Source organism: Etheostoma spectabile, unplaced genomic scaffold (genome assembly GCF_008692095.1).
Source record: "Etheostoma spectabile isolate EspeVRDwgs_2016 unplaced genomic scaffold, UIUC_Espe_1.0 scaffold00002057, whole genome shotgun sequence".
Classification (NCBI taxonomy): Eukaryota; Metazoa; Chordata; class Actinopteri; order Perciformes; family Percidae; genus Etheostoma; species Etheostoma spectabile.
In genome coordinates this window covers 20,586-39,536 of record NW_022602848.1, presented here as the reverse complement: position 1 = coordinate 39,536, position 18,951 = coordinate 20,586, and the positions used below count along the sequence as shown (strand labels likewise).

At 46.6% G+C, this 18,951-nt stretch overlaps 27 non-coding genes and 3 pseudogenes across 27 annotated transcripts; all 30 read right to left on the bottom strand.

The window, feature by feature from the left end:
* Positions 1-63: 63 nt before the first annotated feature.
* On the bottom strand, positions 64-253 carry LOC116675592 (U2 spliceosomal RNA). Its single transcript, XR_004328472.1, has one exon. It is a non-coding gene; the product is annotated as a U2 spliceosomal RNA (small nuclear RNA).
* A 237-nt stretch (positions 254-490) lies between these two features.
* On the bottom strand, positions 491-607 carry LOC116675622 (U5 spliceosomal RNA). Its single transcript, XR_004328497.1, has one exon. It is a non-coding gene; the product is annotated as a U5 spliceosomal RNA (small nuclear RNA).
* A 345-nt stretch (positions 608-952) lies between these two features.
* LOC116675580 (U2 spliceosomal RNA) lies at positions 953-1,143 on the bottom strand. Its single transcript, XR_004328460.1, has one exon. It is a non-coding gene; the product is annotated as a U2 spliceosomal RNA (small nuclear RNA).
* A 237-nt stretch (positions 1,144-1,380) lies between these two features.
* LOC116675621 (U5 spliceosomal RNA) lies at positions 1,381-1,497 on the bottom strand. Its single transcript, XR_004328496.1, has one exon. It is a non-coding gene; the product is annotated as a U5 spliceosomal RNA (small nuclear RNA).
* Positions 1,498-1,865: 368 nt separating this feature from the next.
* LOC116675579 (U2 spliceosomal RNA) lies at positions 1,866-2,056 on the bottom strand. Its single transcript, XR_004328459.1, has one exon. It is a non-coding gene; the product is annotated as a U2 spliceosomal RNA (small nuclear RNA).
* Positions 2,057-2,293: 237 nt separating this feature from the next.
* Positions 2,294-2,410, bottom strand: LOC116675620 (U5 spliceosomal RNA). The gene has a single exon (XR_004328495.1). It is a non-coding gene; the product is annotated as a U5 spliceosomal RNA (small nuclear RNA).
* A 368-nt stretch (positions 2,411-2,778) lies between these two features.
* Positions 2,779-2,969, bottom strand: LOC116675578 (U2 spliceosomal RNA). The gene has a single exon (XR_004328458.1). It is a non-coding gene; the product is annotated as a U2 spliceosomal RNA (small nuclear RNA).
* A 237-nt stretch (positions 2,970-3,206) lies between these two features.
* LOC116675619 (U5 spliceosomal RNA) lies at positions 3,207-3,323 on the bottom strand. Its single transcript, XR_004328494.1, has one exon. It is a non-coding gene; the product is annotated as a U5 spliceosomal RNA (small nuclear RNA).
* Positions 3,324-3,691: 368 nt separating this feature from the next.
* Positions 3,692-3,882, bottom strand: LOC116675577 (U2 spliceosomal RNA). The gene has a single exon (XR_004328457.1). It is a non-coding gene; the product is annotated as a U2 spliceosomal RNA (small nuclear RNA).
* Positions 3,883-4,119: 237 nt separating this feature from the next.
* LOC116675618 (U5 spliceosomal RNA) lies at positions 4,120-4,236 on the bottom strand. The gene has a single exon (XR_004328493.1). It is a non-coding gene; the product is annotated as a U5 spliceosomal RNA (small nuclear RNA).
* A 368-nt stretch (positions 4,237-4,604) lies between these two features.
* Positions 4,605-4,795, bottom strand: LOC116675576 (U2 spliceosomal RNA). Its single transcript, XR_004328456.1, has one exon. It is a non-coding gene; the product is annotated as a U2 spliceosomal RNA (small nuclear RNA).
* A 238-nt stretch (positions 4,796-5,033) lies between these two features.
* On the bottom strand, positions 5,034-5,150 carry LOC116675616 (U5 spliceosomal RNA). Its single transcript, XR_004328491.1, has one exon. It is a non-coding gene; the product is annotated as a U5 spliceosomal RNA (small nuclear RNA).
* Positions 5,151-5,518: 368 nt separating this feature from the next.
* LOC116675573 (U2 spliceosomal RNA) lies at positions 5,519-5,709 on the bottom strand. The gene has a single exon (XR_004328453.1). It is a non-coding gene; the product is annotated as a U2 spliceosomal RNA (small nuclear RNA).
* Positions 5,710-5,946: 237 nt separating this feature from the next.
* On the bottom strand, positions 5,947-6,063 carry LOC116675615 (U5 spliceosomal RNA). The gene has a single exon (XR_004328490.1). It is a non-coding gene; the product is annotated as a U5 spliceosomal RNA (small nuclear RNA).
* Positions 6,064-6,431: 368 nt separating this feature from the next.
* LOC116675562 (U2 spliceosomal RNA) lies at positions 6,432-6,622 on the bottom strand. Its single transcript, XR_004328442.1, has one exon. It is a non-coding gene; the product is annotated as a U2 spliceosomal RNA (small nuclear RNA).
* Positions 6,623-6,860: 238 nt separating this feature from the next.
* LOC116675614 (U5 spliceosomal RNA) lies at positions 6,861-6,977 on the bottom strand. Its single transcript, XR_004328489.1, has one exon. It is a non-coding gene; the product is annotated as a U5 spliceosomal RNA (small nuclear RNA).
* Positions 6,978-7,342: 365 nt separating this feature from the next.
* LOC116675603 (uncharacterized) lies at positions 7,343-7,521 on the bottom strand (annotated as a pseudogene).
* Positions 7,522-10,473: 2,952 nt separating this feature from the next.
* On the bottom strand, positions 10,474-10,590 carry LOC116675604 (uncharacterized; annotated as a pseudogene).
* Positions 10,591-10,828: 238 nt separating this feature from the next.
* On the bottom strand, positions 10,829-10,945 carry LOC116675613 (U5 spliceosomal RNA). The gene has a single exon (XR_004328488.1). It is a non-coding gene; the product is annotated as a U5 spliceosomal RNA (small nuclear RNA).
* Positions 10,946-11,290: 345 nt separating this feature from the next.
* LOC116675617 (U2 spliceosomal RNA) lies at positions 11,291-11,481 on the bottom strand. Its single transcript, XR_004328492.1, has one exon. It is a non-coding gene; the product is annotated as a U2 spliceosomal RNA (small nuclear RNA).
* Positions 11,482-11,719: 238 nt separating this feature from the next.
* On the bottom strand, positions 11,720-11,836 carry LOC116675612 (U5 spliceosomal RNA). Its single transcript, XR_004328487.1, has one exon. It is a non-coding gene; the product is annotated as a U5 spliceosomal RNA (small nuclear RNA).
* Positions 11,837-12,204: 368 nt separating this feature from the next.
* Positions 12,205-12,395, bottom strand: LOC116675606 (U2 spliceosomal RNA). The gene has a single exon (XR_004328481.1). It is a non-coding gene; the product is annotated as a U2 spliceosomal RNA (small nuclear RNA).
* A 238-nt stretch (positions 12,396-12,633) lies between these two features.
* Positions 12,634-12,750, bottom strand: LOC116675611 (U5 spliceosomal RNA). The gene has a single exon (XR_004328486.1). It is a non-coding gene; the product is annotated as a U5 spliceosomal RNA (small nuclear RNA).
* A 368-nt stretch (positions 12,751-13,118) lies between these two features.
* On the bottom strand, positions 13,119-13,309 carry LOC116675595 (U2 spliceosomal RNA). Its single transcript, XR_004328475.1, has one exon. It is a non-coding gene; the product is annotated as a U2 spliceosomal RNA (small nuclear RNA).
* Positions 13,310-13,547: 238 nt separating this feature from the next.
* LOC116675610 (U5 spliceosomal RNA) lies at positions 13,548-13,664 on the bottom strand. Its single transcript, XR_004328485.1, has one exon. It is a non-coding gene; the product is annotated as a U5 spliceosomal RNA (small nuclear RNA).
* A 368-nt stretch (positions 13,665-14,032) lies between these two features.
* LOC116675584 (U2 spliceosomal RNA) lies at positions 14,033-14,223 on the bottom strand. The gene has a single exon (XR_004328464.1). It is a non-coding gene; the product is annotated as a U2 spliceosomal RNA (small nuclear RNA).
* Positions 14,224-14,461: 238 nt separating this feature from the next.
* On the bottom strand, positions 14,462-14,578 carry LOC116675609 (U5 spliceosomal RNA). The gene has a single exon (XR_004328484.1). It is a non-coding gene; the product is annotated as a U5 spliceosomal RNA (small nuclear RNA).
* A 368-nt stretch (positions 14,579-14,946) lies between these two features.
* LOC116675556 (U2 spliceosomal RNA) lies at positions 14,947-15,137 on the bottom strand. Its single transcript, XR_004328436.1, has one exon. It is a non-coding gene; the product is annotated as a U2 spliceosomal RNA (small nuclear RNA).
* A 238-nt stretch (positions 15,138-15,375) lies between these two features.
* Positions 15,376-15,492, bottom strand: LOC116675608 (U5 spliceosomal RNA). Its single transcript, XR_004328483.1, has one exon. It is a non-coding gene; the product is annotated as a U5 spliceosomal RNA (small nuclear RNA).
* A 368-nt stretch (positions 15,493-15,860) lies between these two features.
* LOC116675602 (uncharacterized) lies at positions 15,861-16,039 on the bottom strand (annotated as a pseudogene).
* Between the last annotated feature and the right edge of the window lie 2,912 nt (positions 16,040-18,951).

The following is an 18,951-nucleotide window of genomic DNA, read 5'->3' as shown; positions in this document are numbered from 1 at the left end:
ATTGACAGTTTGAGCAACGGGCAGCTCCACGTGCATCGTCAATTGTTTTTCCACAAGACAGAAGATGGGTGCACCGTTCCCAGCGACGCTGCAATACCGGGTCGATGCGTGGAGTGAATGGAGCAAGCCCTTTTTCAACTCCCATTGCTAAAAATCCATTTAATATGTTGTCCCCTGATAGAGGACATATCAGATATTAAACTGATAAGAACAGATACTACACTTGATCTTAGCCAAAAGGCCGAGAAGCGATGACCACCACCTCTTTGCTGTCCGATGCGACCTCCCCGGACGGTTCTCAGTTGTCACGGTCCAGTAATTTTAAAAGGACATAACAGCTGCTACTTGGCACCCCGTCCAAGCAATTTTGGTTTTCCCAAGTGGTCAAGCTTCTGCCAACCTGCAATGTTCCCATGCTGTCACGTTTTAGCTGCGTTTAAGAATCTGAGTTTCCTTATGGAGAGCGCATTTGTTTTTTACAAGTACAAAAGGCTTAACCAAACAGCAAAGCCCACCAAAAATAATTTCAACTCATAGGCGTTCCTCTCCACGGAAGTCTTTAGTAAAAGGCGAAAGGCTTGTGCGTTATGAAGAGAAACCAGAGTAAGTGCAGCCCACTCTCGAGAGCAGCCGAAATGCCCAGTCTTCCCAGTCCCAACCCTCGCGGTGATTCTCACTTGGTGTGCCGCTTTCCAAATCCAAGGCCTGGCCTATTCCCACACTGTCACAGGGCCAATATTTTGTCCTTGCTGTTTTTCCGCCAATAAATAGTGCAAATCTTGCTACACTTTGTATGGCTTTATCTTGCCAAGTATTAACCCAACGAGGTCATTCAGGTTTTGCGACAACTTCTGACGGTAAAATCTGCCAGCCATGTCTCTTCAGGTCCATTGACAGTTTGAGCAACGGGCAGCTCCACGTGCATCGTCAATTGTTTTTCCACAAGACAGAAGATGGGTGCACCGTTCCCAGCGACGCTGCAATACCGGGTCGATGCGTGGAGTGAATGGAGCAAGCCCCTTTTTCAACTCCCATTGCTAAAAATCCATTTAATATGTTGTCCCCTGATAGAGGACATATCAGATATTAAACTGATAAGAACAGATACTACACTTGATCTTAGCCAAAAGGCCGAGAAGCGATGACCACCACCTCTTTGCTGTCCGATGCGACCTCCCCGGACGGTTCTCAGTTGTCACGGTCCAGTAATTTTAAAAGGACATAACAGCTGCTACTTGGCACCCCGTCCAAGCAATTTTGGTTTTCCCAAGTGGTCAAGCTTCTGCCAACCTGCAATGTTCCCATGCTGTCACATTTTAGCTGCGTTTAAGAATCTGAGTTTCCTTATGGAGAGCGCATTTGTTTTTTACAAGTACAAAAGGCTTAACCAAACAGCAAAGCCCACCAAAAATAATTTCAACTCATAGGCGTTCCTCTCCACGGAAGTCTTTAGTAAAAGGCGAAAGGCTTGTGCGTTATGAAGAGAAACCAGAGTAAGTGCAGCCCACTCTCGAGAGCAGCCGAAATGCCCAGTCTTCCCAGTCCCAACCCTCGCGGTGATTCTCACTTGGTGTGCCGCTTTCCAAATCCAAGGCCTGGCCTATTCCCACACTGTCACAGGGCCAATATTTTGTCCTTGCTGTTTTTCCGCCAATAAATAGTGCAAATCTTGCTACACTTTTGTATGGCTTTATCTTGCCAAGTATTATAACAACGTTTTGATACCAGGAACCCAACGAGGTCATTCAGGTTTTGCGACAACTTCTGACGGTAAAATCTGCCAGCCATGTCTCTTCAGGTCCATTGACAGTTTGAGCAACGGGCAGCTCCACGTGCATCGTCAATTGTTTTTCCACAAGACAGAAGATGGGTGCACCGTTCCCAGCGACGCTGCAATACCGGGTCGATGCGTGGAGTGAATGGAGCAAGCCCCTTTTTCAACTCCCATTGCTAAAAATCCATTTAATATGTTGTCCCCTGATAGAGGACATATCAGATATTAAACTGATAAGAACAGATACTACACTTGATCTTAGCCAAAAGGCCGAGAAGCGATGACCACCACCTCTTTGCTGTCCGATGCGACCTCCCCGGACGGTTCTCAGTTGTCACGGTCCAGTAATTTTAAAAGGACATAACAGCTGCTACTTGGCACCCCCGTCCAAGCAATTTTGGTTTTCCCAAGTGGTCAAGCTTCTGCCAACCTGCAATGTTCCCATGCTGTCACGTTTTAGCTGCGTTTAAGAATCTGAGTTTCCTTATGGAGAGCGCATTTGTTTTTACAAGTACAAAAGGCTTAACCAAACAGCAAAGCCCACCAAAAATAATTTCAACTCATAGGCGTTCCTCTCCACGGAAGTCTTTAGTAAAAGGCGAAAGGCTTGTGCGTTATGAAGAGAAACCAGAGTAAGTGCAGCCCACTCTCGAGAGCAGCCGAAATGCCCAGTCTTCCCAGTCCCAACCCTCGCGGTGATTCTCACTTGGTGTGCCGCTTTCCAAATCCAAGGCCTGGCCTATTCCCACACTGTCACAGGGCCAATATTTTGTCCTTGCTGTTTTTCCGCCAATAAATAGTGCAAATCTTGCTACACTTTTGTATGGCTTTATCTTGCCAAGTATTATAACAACGTTTTGATACCAGGAACCCAACGAGGTCATTCAGGTTTTGCGACAACTTCTGACGGTAAAATCTGCCAGCCATGTCTCTTCAGGTCCATTGACAGTTTGAGCAACGGGCAGCTCCACGTGCATCGTCAATTGTTTTTCCACAAGACAGAAGATGGGTGCACCGTTCCCAGCGACGCTGCAATACCGGGTCGATGCGTGGAGTGAATGGAGCAAGCCCCTTTTTCAACTCCCATTGCTAAAAATCCATTTAATATGTTGTCCCCTGATAGAGGACATATCAGATATTAAACTGATAAGAACAGATACTACACTTGATCTTAGCCAAAAGGCCGAGAAGCGATGACCACCACCTCTTTGCTGTCCGATGCGACCTCCCGGACGGTTCTCAGTTCTCACGGTCCAGTAATTTTAAAAGGACATAACAGCTGCTACTTGGCACCCCCGTCCAAGCAATTTTGGTTTTCCCAAGTGGTCAAGCTTCTGCCAACCTGCAATGTTCCCATGCTGTCACGTTTTAGCTGCGTTTAAGAATCTGAGTTTCCTTATGGAGAGCGCATTTGTTTTTTACAAGTACAAAAGGCTTAACCAAACAGCAAAGCCCACCAAAAATAATTTCAACTCATAGGCGTTCCTCTCCACGGAAGTCTTTAGTAAAAGGCGAAAGGCTTGTGCGTTATGAAGAGAAACCAGAGTAAGTGCAGCCCACTCTCGAGAGCAGCCGAAATGCCCAGTCTTCCCAGTCCCAACCCTCGCGGTGATTCTCACTTGGTGTGCCGCTTTCCAAATCCAAGGCCTGGCCTATTCCCACACTGTCACAGGGCCAATATTTTGTCCTTGCTGTTTTTCCGCCAATAAATAGTGCAAATCTTGCTACACTTTTGTATGGCTTTATCTTGCCAAGTATTATAACAACGTTTTGATACCAGGAACCCAACGAGGTCATTCAGGTTTTGCGACAACTTCTGACGGTAAAATCTGCCAGCCATGTCTCTTCAGGTCCATTGACAGTTTGAGCAACGGGCAGCTCCACGTGCATCGTCAATTGTTTTTCCACAAGACAGAAGATGGGTGCACCGTTCCCAGCGACGCTGCAATACCGGGTCGATGCGTGGAGTGAATGGAGCAAGCCCCTTTTTCAACTCCCATTGCTAAAAATCCATTTAATATGTTGTCCCCTGATAGAGGACATATCAGATATTAAACTGATAAGAACAGATACTACACTTGATCTTAGCCAAAAGGCCGAGAAGCGATGACCACCACCTCTTTGCTGTCCGATGCGACCTCCCCGGACGGTTCTCAGTTCTCACGGTCCAGTAATTTTAAAAGGACATAACAGCTGCTACTTGGCACCCCCGTCCAAGCAATTTTGGTTTTCCCAAGTGGTCAAGCTTCTGCCAACCTGCAATGTTCCCATGCTGTCACGTTTAGCTGCGTTTAAGAATCTGAGTTTCCTTATGGAGAGCGCATTTGTTTTTTACAAGTACAAAAGGCTTAACCAAACAGCAAAGCCCACCAAAAATAATTTCAACTCATAGGCGTTCCTCTCCACGGAAGTCTTTAGTAAAAGGCGAAAGGCTTGTGCGTTATGAAGAGAAACCAGAGTAAGTGCAGCCCACTCTCGAGAGCAGCCGAAATGCCCAGTCTTCCCAGTCCCAACCCTCGCGGTGATTCTCACTTGGTGTGCCGCTTTCCAAATCCAAGGCCTGGCCTATTCCCACACTGTCACAGGGCCAATATTTTGTCCTTGCTGTTTTTCCGCCAATAAATAGTGCAAATCTTGCTACACTTTTGTATGGCTTTATCTTGCCAAGTATTATAACAACGTTTTGATACCAGGAACCCAACGAGGTCATTCAGGTTTTGCGACAACTTCTGACGGTAAAATCTGCCAGCCATGTCTCTTCAGGTCCATTGACAGTTTGAGCAACGGGCAGCTCCACGTGCATCGTCAATTGTTTTTCCACAAGACAGAAGATGGGTGCACCGTTCCCAGCGACGCTGCAATACCGGGTCGATGCGTGGAGTGAATGGAGCAAGCCCCTTTTTCAACTCCCATTGCTAAAAATCCATTTAATATGTTGTCCCCTGATAGAGGACATATCAGATATTAAACTGATAAGAACAGATACTACACTTGATCTTAGCCAAAAGGCCGAGAAGCGATGACCACCACCTCTTTGCTGTCCGATGCGACCTCCCCGGACGGTTCTCAGTTCTCACGGTCCAGTAATTTTAAAAGGACATAACAGCTGCTACTTGGCACCCCCGTCCAAGCAATTTTGGTTTTCCCAAGTGGTCAAGCTTCTGCCAACCTGCAATGTTCCCATGCTGTCACGTTTTAGCTGCGTTTAAGAATCTGAGTTTCCTTATGGAGAGCGCATTTGTTTTTTACAAGTACAAAAGGCTTAACCAAACAGCAAAGCCCACCAAAAATAATTTCAACTCATAGGCGTTCCTCTCCACGGAAGTCTTTAGTAAAAGGCGAAAGGCTTGTGCGTTATGAAGAGAAACCAGAGTAAGTGCAGCCCACTCTCGAGAGCAGCCGAAATGCCCAGTCTTCCCAGTCCCAACCCTCGCGGTGATTCTCACTTGGTGTGCCGCTTTCCAAATCCAAGGCCTGGCCTATTCCCACACTGTCACAGGGCCAATATTTTGTCCTTGCTGTTTTTCCGCCAATAAATAGTGCAAATCTTGCTACACTTTTGTATGGCTTTATCTTGCCAAGTATTATAACAACGTTTTGATACCAGGAACCCAACGAGGTCATTCAGGTTTTGCGACAACTTCTGACGGTAAAATCTGCCAGCCATGTCTCTTCAGGTCCATTGACAGTTTGAGCAACGGGCAGCTCCACGTGCATCGTCAATTGTTTTTCCACAAGACAGAAGATGGGTGCACCGTTCCCAGCGACGCTGCAATACCGGGTCGATGCGTGGAGTGAATGGAGCAAGCCCCTTTTTCAACTCCCATTGCTAAAAATCCATTTAATATGTTGTCCCCTGATAGAGGACATATCAGATATTAAACTGATAAGAACAGATACTACACTTGATCTTAGCCAAAAGGCCGAGAAGCGATGACCACCACCTCTTTGCTGTCCGATGCGACCTCCCCGGACGGTTCTCAGTTCTCACGGTCCAGTAATTTTAAAAGGACATAACAGCTGCTACTTGGCACCCCCGTCCAAGCAATTTTGGTTTTCCCAAGTGGTCAAGCTTCTGCCAACCTGCAATGTTCCCATGCTGTCACGTTTTAGCTGCGTTTAAGAATCTGAGTTTCCTTATGGAGAGCGCATTTGTTTTTACAAGTACAAAAGGCTTAACCAAACAGCAAAGCCCACCAAAAATAATTTCAACTCATAGGCGTTCCTCTCCACGGAAGTCTTTAGTAAAAGGCGAAAGGCTTGTGCGTTATGAAGAGAAACCAGAGTAAGTGCAGCCCACTCTCGAGAGCAGCCGAAATGCCCAGTCTTCCCAGTCCCAACCCTCGCGGTGATTCTCACTTGGTGTGCCGCTTTCCAAATCCAAGGCCTGGCCTATTCCCACACTGTCACAGGGCCAATATTTTGTCCTTGCTGTTTTTCCGCCAATAAATAGTGCAAATCTTGCTACACTTTTGTATGGCTTTATCTTGCCAAGTATTATAACAACGTTTTGATACCAGGAACCCAACGAGGTCATTCAGGTTTTGCGACAACTTCTGACGGTAAAATCTGCCAGCCATGTCTCTTCAGGTCCATTGACAGTTTGAGCAACGGGCAGCTCCACGTGCATCGTCAATTGTTTTTCCACAAGACAGAAGATGGGTGCACCGTTCCCAGCGACGCTGCAATACCGGGTCGATGCGTGGAGTGAATGGAGCAAGCCCCTTTTTCAACTCCCATTGCTAAAAATCCATTTAATATGTTGTCCCCTGATAGAGGACATATCAGATATTAAACTGATAAGAACAGATACTACACTTGATCTTAGCCAAAAGGCCGAGAAGCGATGACCACCACCTCTTTGCTGTCCGATGCGACCTCCCCGGACGGTTCTCAGTTGTCACGGTCCAGTAATTTTAAAAGGACATAACAGCTGCTACTTGGCACCCCCGTCCAAGCAATTTTGGTTTTCCCAAGTGGTCAAGCTTCTGCCAACCTGCAATGTTCCCATGCTGTCACGTTTTAGCTGCGTTTAAGAATCTGAGTTTCCTTATGGAGAGCGCATTTGTTTTTTACAAGTACAAAAGGCTTAACCAAACAGCAAAGCCCACCAAAAATAATTTCAACTCATAGGCGTTCCTCTCCACGGAAGTCTTTAGTAAAAGGCGAAAGGCTTGTGCGTTATGAAGAGAAACCAGAGTAAGTGCAGCCCACTCGAGAGCAGCCGAAATGCCCAGTCTTCCCAGTCCCAACCCTCGCGGTGATTCTCACTTGGTGTGCCGCTTTCCAAATCCAAGGCCTGGCCTATTCCACACTGTCACAGGGCCAATATTTTGTCCTTGCTGTTTTTCCGCCAATAAATAGTGCAAATCTTGCTACACTTTTGTATGGCTTTATCTTGCCAAGTATTATAACAACGTTTTGATACCAGGAACCCAACGAGGTCATTCAGGTTTTGCGACAACTTCTGACGGTAAAATCTGCCAGCCATGTCTCTTCAGGTCCATTGACAGTTTGAGCAACGGGCAGCTCCACGTGCATCGTCAATTGTTTTTCCACAAGACAGAAGATGGGTGCACCGTTCCCAGCGACGCTGCAATACGGGTCGATGCGTGGAGTGAATGGAGCAAGCCCCTTTTTCAACTCCCATTGCTAAAAATCCATTTAAATGTTGTCCCCTGATAGAGGACATATCAGATATTAAACTGATAAGAACAGATTTTTTTTGATCTTTGAAAAGAATTTATTGACACTCATTTCATACTTTTGTCATTTAACATGTCACATCAAAGTTACCTTTTTAAAATACAACAAGTCAATAAATAACCATAAGACACCTAAAACAACCGCTCAAGAGATGCGTTATACATAAATAATCCATAAAACATCCAAAACAATTGCTTTAAAAATGCATTACAGATAACATTGTCATAGATTAAAAGGTATAAAAGGTTTTCAATGTAAATGAGTGTCTATGTTAAAATCTCCTCAGCAGGGAGCGCATATGTTATGAATAAAAAGTCCACTGTTGTGCAGGAGTGGGGTGAGTCCCTACCAAGTGGGAACTCATTCCGCTCCCCAAACAGATTTGGTCTCTCGGGATCCTGTCGAGGTGCTCAGAGGAGACCCTCACCCTGTAGCTCCTTCCCACCGACCTCACCCGGAGGGTAAGGCCGCGCTGCTTTGAACTTGTACTGTGTGGCTCCGGCTCCTTCGTCCGAATGGGCACAGAGGCGATTCTTCTTTGAGGCTGTGTCCTAGGCCCGCCGCCTGCAGCTCCGGCCATTCGGACCGTCGCTGCGGCCATCCGGATCACAGCCTCGGGGGGATCTGCATGTGCTTCCTTACCAGCAAGTTCTGGAGGTCCATATGGCGTCTTTGATGGCGGCTAGGGTGAGCCACTGTTTGGCAAATGTTCGTGCTGGTATCTGTTTTCCTTGGCTCACCCCGTACAGCACCAGCTGTGGTGTAAAGACCTCCCTTGCTGGCAAGTACGGGAATTGCAAGGAGCCGGCCATTGCCCACTGTTCTACGGCAGCGCTGCACTCCCAGAGCAGGTGCCTCAACGACTCAGGCGCGCACAACCTGGTCGGGGGCAAGTTGCGTGCGCCGACATGCCCCGGGAGTGCATTACGGACCTGACCGGGAGGATCTCGTGAGCCACATCCATGACAGGTCCCGGAGTCTGTTGGAAGAGCGGGATGGTGTTACGTTGCGCCAAACTGTTGAGGGCTCGCCCAATGCGAGCCCGCGCACTGGACTCACTGGTTCCGCTCCTGCACAACAGAAATGAGAGCGGCGGTGAGAAGTTAAACCTGCAACTCCTCCTGCTCAAGGTTAAAATGCCTTAAAAATGACTGGATAAAAGCGTAAGCTGGTGGCAGGTTAAAAGACACTGGAACTCTGAGGTTGTGGGTAAAATCTTGATTTTCCTGAGGTACGACCCCATCCAGAACCTTGTCATCGCTGCGGTCTTGGGGTTACTGGATGGGGCTGTGGCGGTTAAAATGTGCAGGGCGGTGTATCTGCTCCCTAAAAACAAGTACAGGTCAGGCACTCCTTTTCCTCCTTCCTCCTTTGGCTTCTTCATCACGCTTCGTTTCAGTCTTTCCCACTTGGAGCCCACCACAAGAAATAAAAGTGGCTCGTTCCAGGTCTAAAATCGTTCTCCTAGGCGGGAAAAAACAGACTTCCAGATTAGTAAAAGCAAAGGTAAATCACTGCTTTAATGATTAAAACCTTTCCTTCTAAAGTCAGTCCTCTAAGTGTCCAGTATCTTAGTCTCTGTCTGATTTCCCTACCTTGTCTGCCATTTGTTTCCCTTCCCCTCCTATCAAACTTGATCCCAAGTATTTTTGGTCGGTCCGGGTCACAGTCAGGGGGAGTCCTGTCGTTCAGTCGCCGTACATGGTCCATAAAGATGGGTGGGTCTTGCTTCGTGAGCTTCGACCCAGAGGCCTGTCCGAACCAAGTCAGTCAAGTCCAGGTATGTTGACAGATAAAGGTCAGTGCATAAAATGGTTGTTCGTCCATATATAAAATGCATTTTGTCTCGAGTCCCCCGCTCCTGGGACTCTACCCCATGGATTCGTGGTCCCTTCTCAAGATCTGTGCCACGGTTCTATTGAGAGGACGTAAAGGAGGGCAGATAAAACGGACAACCATGCGGACACCGCCAGTTTATATCCACTGCTGCTGTCAGATGCCCATTAAACAAGAATTTGCTGTTGATCCCCCGGTTACAGCAGTCCCACCCAGGCTATAAACCTCTTGGGAACCCCATTTTTGCAGTACCTGGAAGAGGTACTGGTGCGAGACCGATCAAAGGCTTCTCTCAAAATTTAAATTCAGGATATAGTCCGAATGTTTCTGTCTCTGCATAACAGATGGTGTCTCGGAATCAGTACGAGGCTGTCGGGATCTTCCTCCCCGGGACGGACGGCTTGATCAGTGGATCAGCTCTCTAAAAAACAGGGACATACGTGAAGCTAATAATTGCTAAAAAGTTTACAGTCGACATTTAAAAGTGTGATGGGTCTCCAGTTTTTCAAGTCTGTCTTGTCTCTGTCTTTATGTAAAAGCGTCACTATCCCTACTCTAAAACTGTCAGGAAGTCGGTCCAGTTGTTCAAAATCCATAAAAAAACAAGCAAGTCTGGTGCTAAAATGTCCCCAAATGTCAAGTAAAATTCCAAGGGAAGCCCGTCTTCTCCTGTGACTTCCCTTTCTTAAAAGTTTTACACAGTTGTTAGTTCAGTCATGGTAAAATCTTGAGTTAAGAGCACATTGTCATTTTTTGCTTGTTCAATTGATTTTAAAACTTCGGTCATGGTGTCCTTATTAACTGCTTTTTCCGTGTACAGTTCACGGTAAAAGTCTTCGACAGTTTCTTTAATTCTCTCTGTTGTGTTAGCTATGCACCGTTTCTTTTTTAAGTCTTAACATGCCCCCCCTTTATTTATGATTTTCTTAAAAAAATATCTTGTGCACTTCTCTCCTTCCTCTATTTCCCTCTCCTTGCTTCTTATTATGACACCTTTGCTTTGTAATTTCTGCTAAAACCGACATCTCTGTTTAATTGTTTTATTTCCTCATTAAAATCCATTCCCTGTTGGATTAATTTAAAATACTCTGAAGTCGTTTCTGCAGTCCCATCATGCGTCGTTGTCCCTATCTTTTCCTCTTACCTGCCTGTCTGTAAAAAAGTCTAGTCCCCTTACCATTTCCCACCACTGTGCGAGTGTATCGTAAAAGTCTTGAAGGGTCTGATAAGAACAGATACTACACTTGATCTTAGCCAAAAGGCCGAGAAGCGATGACCACCACCTCTTTGCTGTCCGATGCGACCTCCCCGGACGGTTCTCAGTTCTCACGGTCCAGTAATTTTAAAAGGACATAACAGCTGCTACTTGGCACCCCCGTCCAAGCAATTTTGGTTTTCCCAAGTGGTCAAGCTTCTGCCAACCTGCAATGTTCCCATGCTGTCACGTTTTAGCTGCGTTTAAGAATCTGAGTTTCCTTATGGAGAGCGCATTTGTTTTTTACAAGTACAAAAGGCTTAACCAAACAGCAAAGCCCACCAAAAATAATTTCAACTCATAGGCGTTCCTCTCCACGGAAGTCTTTAGTAAAAGGCGAAAGGCTTGTGCGTTATGAAGAGAAACCAGAGTAAGTGCAGCCCACGCTCGAGAGCAGCCGAAATGCCCAGTCTTCCCAGTCCCAACCCTCGCGGTGATTCTCACTTGGTGTGCCGCTTTCCAAATCCAAGGCCTGGCCTATTCCCACACTGTCACAGGGCCAATATTTTGTCCTTGCTGTTTTTCCGCCAATAAATAGTGCAAATCTTGCTACACTTTGTATGGCTTTATCTTGCCAAGTATTAACCCAATGAGGTCATTCAGGTTTTGCGACAACTTCTGACGGTAAAATCTGCCAGCCATGTCTCTTCAGGTCCATTGACAGTTTGAGCAACGGGCAGCTCCACGTGCATCGTCAATTGTTTTTCCACAAGACAGAAGATGGGTGCACCGTTCCCAGCGACGCTGCAATACCGGGTCGATGCGTGGAGTGAATGGAGCAAGCCCCTTTTTCAACTCCCATTGCTAAAAATCCATTTAATATGTTGTCCCCTGATAGAGGACATATCAGATATTAAACTGATAAGAACAGATACTACACTTGATCTTAGCCAAAAGGCCGAGAAGCGATGACCACCACCTCTTTGCTGTCCGATGCGACCTCCCCGGACGGTTCTCAGTTCTCACGGTCCAGTAATTTTAAAAGGACATAACAGCTGCTACTTGGCACCCCCGTCCAAGCAATTTTGGTTTTCCCAAGTGGTCAAGCTTCTGCCAACCTGCAATGTTCCCATGCTGTCACATTTTAGCTGCGTTTAAGAATCTGAGTTTCCTTATGGAGAGCGCATTTGTTTTTTACAAGTACAAAAGGCTTAACCAAACAGCAAAGCCCACCAAAAATAATTTCAACTCATAGGCGTTCCTCTCCACGGAAGTCTTTAGTAAAAGGCGAAAGGCTTGTGCGTTATGAAGAGAAACCAGAGTAAGTGCAGCCCACGCTCGAGAGCAGCCGAAATGCCCAGTCTTCCCAGTCCCAACCCTCGCGGTGATTCTCACTTGGTGTGCCGCTTTCCAAATCCAAGGCCTGGCCTATTGCCACACTGTCACAGGGCCAATATTTTGTCCTTGCTGTTTTTCCGCCAATAAATAGTGCAAATCTTGCTACACTTTTGTATGGCTTTATCTTGCCAAGTATTATAACAACGTTTTGATACCAGGAACCCAACGAGGTCATTCAGGTTTTGCGACAACTTCTGACGGTAAAATCTGCCAGCCATGTCTCTTCAGGTCCATTGACAGTTTGAGCAACGGGCAGCTCCACGTGCATCGTCAATTGTTTTTCCACAAGACAGAAGATGGGTGCACCGTTCCCAGCGACGCTGCAATACCGGGTCGATGCGTGGAGTGAATGGAGCAAGCCCCTTTTTCAACTCCCATTGCTAAAAATCCATTTAATATGTTGTCCCCTGATAGAGGACATATCAGATATTAAACTGATAAGAACAGATACTACACTTGATCTTAGCCAAAAGGCCGAGAAGCGATGACCACCACCTCTTTGCTGTCCGATGCGACCTCCCCGGACGGTTCTCAGTTGTCACGGTCCAGTAATTTTAAAAGGACATAACAGCTGCTACTTGGCACCCCCGTCCAAGCAATTTTGGTTTTCCCAAGTGGTCAAGCTTCTGCCAACCTGCAATGTTCCCATGCTGTCACATTTTAGCTGCGTTTAAGAATCTGAGTTTCCTTATGGAGAGCGCATTTGTTTTTTACAAGTACAAAAGGCTTAACCAAACAGCAAAGCCCACCAAAAATAATTTCAACTCATAGGCGTTCCTCTCCACGGAAGTCTTTAGTAAAAGGCGAAAGGCTTGTGCGTTATGAAGAGAAACCAGAGTAAGTGCAGCCCACGCTCGAGAGCAGCCGAAATGCCCAGTCTTCCCAGTCCCAACCCTCGCGGTGATTCTCACTTGGTGTGCCGCTTTCCAAATCCAAGGCCTGGCCTATTGCCACACTGTCACAGGGCCAATATTTTGTCCTTGCTGTTTTTCCGCCAATAAATAGTGCAAATCTTGCTACACTTTTGTATGGCTTTATCTTGCCAAGTATTATAACAACGTTTTGATACCAGGAACCCAACGAGGTCATTCAGGTTTTGCGACAACTTCTGACGGTAAAATCTGCCAGCCATGTCTCTTCAGGTCCATTGACAGTTTGAGCAACGGGCAGCTCCACGTGCATCGTCAATTGTTTTTCCACAAGACAGAAGATGGGTGCACCGTTCCCAGCGACGCTGCAATACCGGGTCGATGCGTGGAGTGAATGGAGCAAGCCCCTTTTTCAACTCCCATTGCTAAAAATCCATTTAATATGTTGTCCCCTGATAGAGGACATATCAGATATTAAACTGATAAGAACAGATACTACACTTGATCTTAGCCAAAAGGCCGAGAAGCGATGACCACCACCTCTTTGCTGTCCGATGCGACCTCCCCGGACGGTTCTCAGTTGTCACGGTCCAGTAATTTTAAAAGGACATAACAGCTGCTACTTGGCACCCCCGTCCAAGCAATTTTGGTTTTCCCAAGTGGTCAAGCTTCTGCCAACCTGCAATGTTCCCATGCTGTCACATTTTAGCTGCGTTTAAGAATCTGAGTTTCCTTATGGAGAGCGCATTTGTTTTTTACAAGTACAAAAGGCTTAACCAAACAGCAAAGCCCACCAAAAATAATTTCAACTCATAGGCGTTCCTCTCCACGGAAGTCTTTAGTAAAAGGCGAAAGGCTTGTGCGTTATGAAGAGAAACCAGAGTAAGTGCAGCCCACGCTCGAGAGCAGCCGAAATGCCCAGTCTTCCCAGTCCCAACCCTCGCGGTGATTCTCACTTGGTGTGCCGCTTTCCAAATCCAAGGCCTGGCCTATTGCCACACTGTCACAGGGCCAATATTTTGTCCTTGCTGTTTTTCCGCCAATAAATAGTGCAAATCTTGCTACACTTTTGTATGGCTTTATCTTGCCAAGTATTATAACAACGTTTTGATACCAGGAACCCAACGAGGTCATTCAGGTTTTGCGACAACTTCTGACGGTAAAATCTGCCAGCCATGTCTCTTCAGGTCCATTGACAGTTTGAGCAACGGGCAGCTCCACGTGCATCGTCAATTGTTTTTCCACAAGACAGAAGATGGGTGCACCGTTCCCAGCGACGCTGCAATACCGGGTCGATGCGTGGAGTGAATGGAGCAAGCCCCTTTTTCAACTCCCATTGCTAAAAATCCATTTAATATGTTGTCCCCTGATAGAGGACATATCAGATATTAAACTGATAAGAACAGATACTACACTTGATCTTAGCCAAAAGGCCGAGAAGCGATGACCACCACCTCTTTGCTGTCCGATGCGACCTCCCCGGACGGTTCTCAGTTGTCACGGTCCAGTAATTTTAAAAGGACATAACAGCTGCTACTTGGCACCCCCGTCCAAGCAATTTTGGTTTTCCCAAGTGGTCAAGCTTCTGCCAACCTGCAATGTTCCCATGCTGTCACATTTTAGCTGCGTTTAAGAATCTGAGTTTCCTTATGGAGAGCGCATTTGTTTTTTACAAGTACAAAAGGCTTAACCAAACAGCAAAGCCCACCAAAAATAATTTCAACTCATAGGCGTTCCTCTCCACGGAAGTCTTTAGTAAAAGGCGAAAGGCTTGTGCGTTATGAAGAGAAACCAGAGTAAGTGCAGCCCACGCTCGAGAGCAGCCGAAATGCCCAGTCTTCCCAGTCCCAACCCTCGCGGTGATTCTCACTTGGTGTGCCGCTTTCCAAATCCAAGGCCTGGCCTATTGCCACACTGTCACAGGGCCAATATTTTGTCCTTGCTGTTTTTCCGCCAATAAATAGTGCAAATCTTGCTACACTTTTGTATGGCTTTATCTTGCCAAGTATTATAACAACGTTTTGATACCAGGAACCCAACGAGGTCATTCAGGTTTTGCGACAACTTCTGACGGTAAAATCTGCCAGCCATGTCTCTTCAGGTCCATTGACAGTTTGAGCAACGGGCAGCTCCACGTGCATCGTCAATTGTTTTTCCACAAGACAGAAGATGGGTGCACCGTTCCCAGCGACGCTGCAATACCGGGTCGATGCGTGGAGTGAATGGAGCAAGCCCCTTTTTCAACTCCCATTGCTAAAAATCCATTTAATATGTTGTCCCCTGATAGAGGACATATCAGATATTAAACTGATAAGAACAGATACTACACTTGATCTTAGCCAAAAGGCCGAGAAGCGATGACCACCACCTCTTTGCTGTCCGATGCGACCTCCCCGGACGGTTCTCAGTTGTCACGGTCCAGTAATTTTAAAAGGACATAACAGCTGCTACTTGGCACCCCCGTCCAAGCAATTTTGGTTTTCCCAAGTGGTCAAGCTTCTGCCAACCTGCAATGTTCCCATGCTGTCACATTTTAGCTGCGTTTAAGAATCTGAGTTTCCTTATGGAGAGCGCATTTGTTTTTTACAAGTACAAAAGGCTTAACCAAACAGCAAAGCCCACCAAAAATAATTTCAACTCATAGGCGTTCCTCTCCACGGAAGTCTTTAGTAAAAGGCGAAAGGCTTGTGCGTTATGAAGAGAAACCAGAGTAAGTGCAGCCCACGCTCGAGAGCAGCCGAAATGCCCAGTCTTCCCAGTCCCAACCCTCGCGGTGATTCTCACTTGGTGTGCCGCTTTCCAAATCCAAGGCCTGGCCTATTGCCACACTGTCACAGGGCCAATATTTTGTCCTTGCTGTTTTTCCGCCAATAAATAGTGCAAATCTTGCTACACTTTTGTATGGCTTTATCTTGCCAAGTATTATAACAACGTTTTGATACCAGGAACCCAACGAGGTCATTCAGGTTTTGCGACAACTTCTGACGGTAAAATCTGCCAGCCATGTCTCTTCAGGTCCATTGACAGTTTGAGCAACGGGCAGCTCCACGTGCATCGTCAATTGTTTTTCCACAAGACAGAAGATGGGTGCACCGTTCCCAGCGACGCTGCAATACCGGGTCGATGCGTGGAGTGAATGGAGCAAGCCCCTTTTTCAACTCCCATTGCTAAAAATCCATTTAATATGTTGTCCCCTGATAGAGGACATATCAGATATTAAACTGATAAGAACAGATTTTTTTTCTTTTGAAAAGAATTTATTGACACTCATTTCATACTTTTGTCATTTAACATGTCACATGAAAGTTACCTTTTAAAATACAACAAGTCAATAAATAAACCATAAGACATCCAAAACAACCTTCAAGAGATGCGTTATACATAAATAATCCATAAAACATCCAAAACAATTGCTTTAAAAATGCATTACAGATAACATTGTCATAGATTAAAAGGTATAAAAGGTTTTCAATGTAAATGAGTGTCTATGTTAAAACTCCTCAGCAGGGAGCGCATATGTTATGAATAAAAAGTCCACTGTTGTGCAGGAGTGGGGTGAGTCCCTACCAAGTGGGAACTCATTCCGCTCCCCCAAACAGATTTGGTCTCTCGGGATCCTGTCGAGGTGCTCAGAGGAGACCCTCACCCTGTAGCTCCTTCCCACCGACCTCACCCGGAGGGTCAGGCCGCCGCTGCTTTGAACTTGTACTGTGTGGCTCCGGCTCCTTCGTCCGAATGGGCACAGAGGCGATTCTTCTTTGAGGCTGTGTCCTAGGCCCGCCGCCTGCAGCTCCGGCCATTCGGACCGTCGCTGCGGCCATCCGGATCACAGCCTCGGGGGGGATCTGCATGTGCTTCCTTACCAGCAAGTTTCTGGAGGTCCATATGGCGTCTTTGATGGCGGCTAGGGTGAGCCACTGTTTGGCAAATGTTCGTGCTGGTATCTGTTTTCCTTGGCTCACCCCGTACAGCACCAGCTGTGGTGTAAGGACCTCCCTTGCTGGCAAGTACGGGAATTGCAAGGAGCCGGCCATTGCCCACTGTTCTACGGCAGCGCTGCACTCCCAGAGCAGGTGCCTCACCGACTCAGGCGCGCCACAACCTGGTCGGGGGCAAGTTGCGTGCGCCGACATGCCCCGGGAGTGCATTACGGACCTGACCGGGAGGATCTCGTGAGCCACCATCCATGACAGGTCCCGGAGTCTGTTTGGAAGAGCGGGATGGTTTACGTTGCGCCAAACTGTTGAGGGCTCGCCCAATGCGAGCCCGCGCACTGGACTCACTGGTTCCCGCTCCTGCACAACAGAAATGAGAGAGCGGTGAGTAGTTAAAACCTGCAACTCCTCCTGCTCAAGGTTAAAATGCCTTAAAAATGACTGGATAAAAGCGTAAGCTGGTGGCAGGTTAAAAGACACTGGAACTCTGAGGTCTGTGGGTAAAATCTTGATTTTCCTGAGGTACGACCCCATCCAGAACCTTGTCATCGCTGCGGTCTTGGGGTTACTGGATGGGGCTGTGGCGGATAAAATGTGCAGGGCGGTGTATCTGCTCCCTAAAAACAAGTACAGGTCAGGCACTCCTTTTCCTCCTTCCTCCTTTGGCTTCTTCATCACGCTTCGTTTCAGTCTTTCCCACTTGGAGCCCCACAAGAAATAAAAGATGGCTCGTTCCAGGTCTAAAATCGTTCTCCTAGGCGGGATAAAAACAGAACTGATTAGTAAAAGCAAAGGTAAAATCACTGCTTTAATGATTAAAACCTTTCCTTCTAAAGTCAGTCCTCTAAGTGTCCAGTATCCTAGTCTCTGTCTGACTTTCCCTACCTTGTCTGCCCAATTTGTTTTCCCTTCCCCCTCCCTATCAAACTTGATCCCAAGTATTTTTTGGTCGGTCCGGGTCACAGTCAGGGGGAGTCCTGTCGTCTCAGTCGCCTTCCATGGTCCATAAAATGGGCTTGGGTCTTGCTTCGGTTGAGCTTCGACCCAGAGGCCTGTCCGAACCAGTCAGTCAAGTCCAGCGTCCTGTTGACAGATAAAAGGTCAGTGCATAAAATGTTGATGTCGTCCATATATAAAATGCATTTTGTCTCGAGTCCCCCGCTCCCTGGGACTCTTACCCCATGGATTCGTTGGTCCCTTCTCAAGATCTGTGCCATCGGTTCTATTGAGAGGACGTAAAGGAGGGCAGATAACGGACAACCCTGACGGACACCGCAGTTTATATCCACTGCTGCTGTCAGATGCCCGTTAACAATGAATTTGCTGTTGATCCCCCGGTACAGCAGTCCCACCCAGGCTATAAACCTTCTTGGGAACCCCATTTTTTGCAGTACCTGAAAGAGGTACTGGTGCGAGACCCGATCAAAGGCTTTCTCAAAATCTAAATTCAGGACTACTAGCCGAATGTTTCTGTCTCTCGCATAACAGATGGTGTCTCGGATCAGTACGAGGCTGTCGGTGATCTTCCTCCCCGGGACGGCACAGGCTTGATCCGGGTGAATCAGCTCTCCTAAAAACAGGGACATACGTGAAGCTAATAATTTGCTAAAAAGTTTACAGTCGACATTTAAAAGTGTGATGGGTCTCCAGTTTTTCAAGTCTGTCTTGTCTCTGTCTTTATGTAAAAGCGTCACTATCCCTACTCTAAAACTGTCAGGAAGTCGGTCCAGTTGTTCAAAATCCATAAAAACAACAAGCAAGTCTGGTGCTAAAATGTCCCAAAATGTCAAGTAAAATTCCAAGGGAAGCCCGTCTTCTCCTGGTGACTTCCCTTTCTTAAAAGTTTTTACACAGTTGTTTAGTTCAATCATGGTAAAATCTTGAGTTAAGAGCACATTGTCATTTTTTGCTTGTTCAATTGATTTTAAAACTTCGGTCATGGTGTCCTTATTAACTGCTTTTTCCGTGTACAGTTCACGGTAAAAGTCTTCGACAGTTTCTTTAATTTCCTCTGTTGTGTTAGCTATGCACCCGTTTTCTTTTTTAAGTCTTAACATGCCCCCCCCTTTATTTATGATTTTCTTAAAAAAATATCTTGTGCACTTCTCTCCTTCCTCTATTTCCCTCTCCTTGCTTCTTAGTATGACACCTTTGCTTTTAATTTCTGCTAAAACCGACATCTCTGTTTTAATTTGTTTTATTTCCTCATTAAAATCCATTCCCTGTTGGATTAATTTA